The following is a 7004-nucleotide window of genomic DNA, read 5'->3' as shown; positions in this document are numbered from 1 at the left end:
TGGCTGCAGCCAAACCTCCTGGCCCGCCGAAAGAAGGCAATGGCGGCAGTGGCGGCGCGCACCACTGAGTTCGATGACATGAAGAAGGTCGGGGACGGCATAATCGATATTGAATACTACTGGAACCAGTGTTTTCCTTTTCTCTGCACCCACAAATTGTGATACGAAGTACAGTAGTGTGTATGTGTATAGCTAGTGTGTATATATATAGTCTACATGCTTCCTGATCTGAAGCATATGGAAATCAGCTTCAATATCCTACTGTTGAAACATGTCATATTGATCCTCTCATCGTGCATATTCTGCCTTGTCCAGTTAATTTCTTGCCAAAGTGCCGGTGAACCTTTGTACGCTTCTTTTATCAGTTACTACTGTAGTATATATGCCCGCACTGGGTGAAAAATTATGCCGCAGAGAGGATCATAATTATCTGCCTCAACACCGGCTACGGCAGGCATTTGTCGATGAATCCTCATCAAATACAACCATGTTCCTAAATAGAATGTTTTCTTGCTAGTTTAAAATGAACTCCCGCAACATCTCTTATATCCAGAAAAGGAGGGAATAATATTCGTGCTGCTACGACTGAACTTGTATTGAATATTTTGGTAATGAGCCCTTTTCGCCTAAATTTTTTTTGTCTTCGCACACGCAGTGATGGAATTAAGTATGTAACTGTTTTTCACTTTTATATAGATGAATTTGTAGATGGAAAAGGTGTGTTTTTAGGTGGCCAAAATTAAACGGGACAAAAAGCACATATGTAAATTGAAATCTAGAACCAAAAATGACCAAATTTTCCTCATTATTTTGATTAAAGCAGAACCAAATTGTAGCATTCTTTTTTTGAGAAACACAATACAAACGTAGGCGCTCACATATACGCGCATACACTCATCCCTATGAACGCACACACGCACCTCCTACCCCTATGAGAACCAAATTGTAGCATATTGGTACAGCATAACCAATGCATCCAAAACCAATATATAGCTTAATTCTTTAGAAAAAAATACCATATAATATGATTTTACAGTATTACATATGTATCGGAAGGGAAAAGCAACAGATAAATGACGGGTCCTAGTCTCCTAGACCTAAAAACATGTTTCCCAGCGACGGAAAGTTGACGTTTAGTTCAATTTCCAGCAGATCCGGTGAAACACCGCAGGAAGCCGCATGCATTCCTAGAAAGCTAACGCGCGCCTATGGCATGTGATAGGTGGTGCATAGCCGGTCTCCTATCACTGCGCAGAGGTTTCGCTCAAACCTTAAATGTGCCCCGTGTAGCTACTTCAAACAATAAACCCCATTTTGACACTTCAAAAATGGAAAACAGGTTCTTCATGGGTCTCCCATGCCAAGGCCTTGCTTCCCATCCTAGGTCCCATGCACGTGCCCAATATGACCTCGTTCCGGCAAACTATGCTATGCTGAAAGTCGTTTCCTACATCATTCTTCCATGTAATGTATTATTAAATACGAAAAGTATCATGCAACAAAAAAGTGGAAACAATGCTAACGTTACGAAGGGAATGACGGCATCTATGCCAACGGTTTAGTTGCACCGACAGTGTTTTTTCGGCCATGGGCTTCTGGAGACTACGCTGACGGCCCTGACCTTTGGCCATCGGCACATAACCGTTTTCCCGTAGTGCATGGACTATCAACATTCACTCACTCTCTCCGTCTCCCTCTCCCTCTCCCTCTCCTTCTTCTCTCCCTCTCTCCCTCTCTCTTTCTCTCCCTCTAACCCTAACCCTCCCTCCCTCCGTCCCTCTCTCTCTCTCTCATAGGTGGTAGTGCAGGTGAGCTAATATATGATCCATGTAGGCCTAGGAAGGGGATGTGATGCATGGTTTATGTTGAATTAGACAATGAATCCCTACACCTTGTGGCTTTCTTTGTTTCTACCTTGATGCCTTTATTTTTTTTAATGTTCCTTCCTTTGACTTATTGATCATGGGCTATTGATTGGACTCGGCTTGTCTTGACTTCGTCAATTTGCCACTAAGAATTTTGTACAAACCTGGTAGGAATCCCACAAAAATTGTGAAATAAATTATTTTGCTAAACAAATACGTCAATATTATTTATACAATACCGAATCATATATTGTCGTTAATTTTATTTTTTGAAGTCGCGTGTAAAAGAGTGGTGAATAACAGGCGCCTTACATATTGGGATGTAGGGGCGATATACATTACAATTGGGCATTGCTATGTTTTATAATTAAGCCTAACAAATTGACATTTGTCTGGCATTTCTTAAAGCTTTCCTTCTGTCTGAAGATGTAGGATTTAATTAAGTGGTCATTTCTTAAAGCTTTCCTTCTATCTGAAGATGTAGGATTTAATTAAGTGGTCAAACTTACATATGTCAGCAGGAAACTGCCAAATCACATGCTGCCTCAAGACTTGTACTCCCTCCGTTCTTTTTTAATTGACTCAGATTTAGTACAAGTTTGTACTAAATCCGAGTCAATTAAAAAGGAACGGAGGGAGTAGTTACTTAAACTTATTATTTTTCAGGATTAAAAAATGTAGACGTGGTAGCCAAGTTTATGGAGTACACGATTTCACTTAGAGCATCCGTACATATACCCCATCCTACAAGCGCATCCTACAAGCCCGATCAGAGGCGGCAACCCTCGCGATGCGGTAATACCCATCGCGACCTGTCAACTTTGTATAAAAGTGGGAGTGGGGCCAGGGTGCGGTACCCCGCATCCATTTCTACCTCTCCTCCTCCCGCCGCCGCAACATCTCTTCCGATTGCCGGTGCCACCGCTTCCTCGCCTCCACCTCCACCTATCTTCCAGTGGAAGGAGTCAATTTGGCGCGCGAATATGGCTTCGGGTCGGTGATGAGCGCAATGGATATGGCCACCGAGCGCGCGGCACACATCTTAGAGCAAGCACGCGGGAGAGGCATGATGTCTACGGGTGCTTCTATTCTTGTAGACAGTGTTGGGCCTCCAAGAGCAGAGGTTTGTAGAACAGCAGCAAGTTTCCCTTAAGTGGATCACCCAAGGTTTATCGAACTCGGGGAGGAAGAGGTCAAAGATATCCCTCTCATGCAACCCTGCAACCACAAAGCAAGAAGTCTCTTGTGTCCCCAACACACCTAATAGGTGCACTAGTTCGGCGAAGAGATAGTGAAATACAGGTGGTATGAATAAGTAGTGGCAACGGCACCAGAAAAGTGCTTTGCCCCGAAACAGTAAACAAGCAGTAGTAATGCAGCAGTAGTAACGCAGTAAAACAGTAAACAAGCAGCGATAGCAGTATTTAGGAACAAGGCCTAGGGATTACACTTTCACTAGTGGACACTCTCAACATTGATCACATAACAGAACAGATAAATGCATACTCTACACTTTTGTTGGATGATGAACACATTGCGTAGGATTACACGAACCCTCAATGCCGGAGTTAACAAGCTCCACAATAATGCTCATATTTTAGTAACCTTTAGTGTAAGATAGATCAAAAGACTAAACCAAGTACTAACATAGCATGCACACTTGTCACCTTCATGCATATGTAGGAGGAATAGATCACATCAATATTATCATAGCAATAGTTAACTTCGCAATCTACAAGAGATCATGATCATAGCATAAACCAAGTACTAACACGGTGCACACACTTGTCACCTTTACACACGTGCGGGAGGAATAAAACTACTTTAATAACACATCACTAGAGTAGCACATAGATAAATTGTGATACAAACACATTGCAATCATAAAGAGATATAAATAAGCACCTCACTATGCCATTCAACGGTGAATAAGTATTCCGTGAAATATAGCCTAAGAGACTCACACGGTGCACACACTTGTCACCTTTACACTCGTGGGACAAGGAGTCTCCGGAGATCACATAAGTAAAACTCACTTGACTAGCATAGTGACATCTAGATTACAAGCATCATCATATGAATCTCAATCATGTAAGGCAGCTCATGAGATTATTGTATTGAAGTACATAGGAGAGAGATTAACCACATAGCTACCGGTACAGCCCCGAGCCTCGATGGAGAACTACTCCCTCCTCATGGGAGCAGCAGCGGTGATGAAGATGGCGGTGGAGATGGCAGCGGTGTCGATGTAGAAGCCTTCCGGGGGCACTTCCCCGCTCCGGCAGGGTGCCGGAACAGAGACTCCTGTCCCCGGATCTTGGCTTCGCGATGGCGGCGGCTCTGGAAGGTTTTCCGTATCGTGGTTCTTCGCATCAGGGGTTTCGCGACGGAGGCTTTAAGTAGGCGGAAGGGCAGGTCAAGGGGCGTCACGAGGGGCCCACGCTATAGGTCGGCGCGGCCAGGGCTTGGGCCGCGCCGCCCTATAGCCTGGCCACCTCGTGGCCCCACTTCGTGTGTTCTTCGGTCTTCTGGAAGCTCCGTGGAAAAATAGGGCCCTGGGTTTTCGTTTCGTCCAATTCCGAGAATATTTCGTTACTAGGATTTACGAAACCAAAAACAGCGAGAAAACGGAACCGGCACTTCGGCATCTTGTTAATAGGTTAGTTCCAGAAAATGCACGAATATGACATAAAGTGTGCATAAAACATGTAGGTATCATCAATAATATGGCATAGAATCATAAGAAATTATCGATACGTCGGAGACGTATCAAGCATCCCCAAGCTTAGTTCTGCTCGTCCCGAGCAGGTAAAACGATAACAAAGATAATTTCTGAAGTGATATGCCATCATAACCTTGATCATACTATTTGTAAACATATGTAGTGGATGCAGCGATCATAACAATGGTGATGACATGAGTAAACAGGTGAATCATATAGCAAAGACTTTTCATGAATAGTACTTCAAGACAAGTATTAATAAGTCTTGCATAAGAGTTAACTCATAAAGCAATAAATCAAAGTAAAGGCATTGAAGCAACACAAAGGAAGATTAAGTTTCAGCGGTTGCTTTCAACTTATAACATGTATATCTCATGGATAATTGTCAACATAGAGTAATATAACAAGTACAATATGCAAGTATGTAGGAATCAATGCACAGTTCACACAAGTGTTTGCTTCTTGAGGTGGAGAGAGATAGGTGAACTGACTCAACATAAAAGTAAAGAGAATGGTCCTTCAAAGAGGAAAGCATCGATTGCTATATTTGTGCTAGAGCTTTTATTTTGAAAACATGAAACAATTTTGTCAACGGTAGTAATAAAGCATATGAGTTATGTACATTATATCTTACAAGTTGCAAGTCTCATGCATAGTATACTAATAGTGCCCGCACCTTGTCCTAATTAACTTGGACTACCGGATCTTTGCAATGCACATGTTTTGACCAAGTGTCACAATGGGGTACCTCCATGCCGCCTTGTACAAAGGTCTAAGGAGAAAGCTCGCATTTTGGATTTCTCGCTTTTGATTATTCTCAACTTAGACATCCATACCGGGACAACATGGACAACGAGATAATGGACTCCTCTTTAATGCATAAGCATGTGGCAACAATTATTATTCTCATATGAGATTGAGGATATATGTCCAAACTGAAACTTCCACCATGAATCATGGCTTTAGTTAGCGGCCCAAAGTTCTTCTCTAACAATATGCATGCTCCAACCATGAAGGTGGTAGATCTCTCTTACTTCGGACAAGACGGACATGCATAGCAACTCACATGATATCCAACAAAGAATAGTTGATGGCGTCCCCGAAACATGGTTATCGCACAACAAGCAACTTAATAAGAGATAAAGTGCATAAGTACATATTCAATACCACAATAGTTTTTAAGCTATTTGTCCCATGAGCTATATATTGCAAAGGTGAATGATGGAATTTTAAAGGTAGCACTCAAGCAATTTACTTTGGAATGGCGGATAAATACCATGTAGTAGGTAGGTATGGTGGACACAAATGGCATAGTGGTTGGCTCAAGGATTTTGGATGCATGAGAAGTATTCCCTCTCGATACAAGGTTTAGGCTAGCAAGGTTATTTGAAACAAACACAAGGATGAACCGGTGCAGCAAAACTCACATAAAAGACATATTGTAAACATTATAAGACTCTACACTGTCTTCCTTGTTGTTCAAACACCTTACTAGAAATTATCTAGACCTTAGAGAGACCAATTATGCAAACCAAATTTTAGCATGCTCTATGTATTTCCTCATTAATGGGTGCAAAGCATATGATGCAAGAGCTTAAACATGAGCACAACAATTGCCAAGTATCACATTACCCAAGACATTATAGCAAATTACTACATGTATCATTTTCCAATTCCAACCATATAACAATTTAACGAAGAGGAAACTTCGCCATGAATATTATGAGCTAAGAACACATGTGTTCATATGAACCAGCGGAGCGTGTCTCTCTCCCACACAAGCATGATGTAATCCAATTTATTCAAACACAAACAAAAATAGAAACAAACAAACAGACGCTCCAAGTAAAGTACATAAGATGTGACGGAATAAAAATATAGTTTCAGGGGAGGAACCTGATAATGTTGTCGATGAAGAAGGGGATGCCTTGGGCATCCCCAAGCTTAGACGCTTGAGTCTTATTGAAATATGCAGGGGTGAACCACCGGGGCATCTCCAAGCTTAGAGCTTTCACTCTCCTTGATCATAGTATATCATCCTCCTCTCTTGACCCTTGAAAACTTCCTCCACACCAAACTCGAAACAACTCATTAGAGGGTTAGTGGACAATAAAAATTAACATGTTCAGAGGTGACACAATCATTCTTAACACTTCTGGACATTGCATAAAGCTACTGGACATTAATGGATCAAAGAAATTCATCCAACATAGCAAAAGAGGCAATGCGAAATAAAAGGCAGAATCTGTCAAAACAGAACAGTCCGTAAAGATGGATTTTATTAGGCCACCAGACTTGCTCAAACGAAAATGCTCAAATTGAATGAAAGTTGCGTACATATCTGAGGATCATGCTCGTAAATTGGCTTAATTTTCTGAGCTACCTACAGGGAGGTAGACCCAGATTCGTGACAGCAA

This window comes from Lolium rigidum, unplaced genomic scaffold (assembly GCF_022539505.1).
Source record: "Lolium rigidum isolate FL_2022 unplaced genomic scaffold, APGP_CSIRO_Lrig_0.1 contig_70486_1, whole genome shotgun sequence".
NCBI classification, from domain to species: domain Eukaryota; kingdom Viridiplantae; phylum Streptophyta; class Magnoliopsida; order Poales; family Poaceae; genus Lolium; species Lolium rigidum.
Note: the sequence above shows the minus strand (reverse complement) of the source record.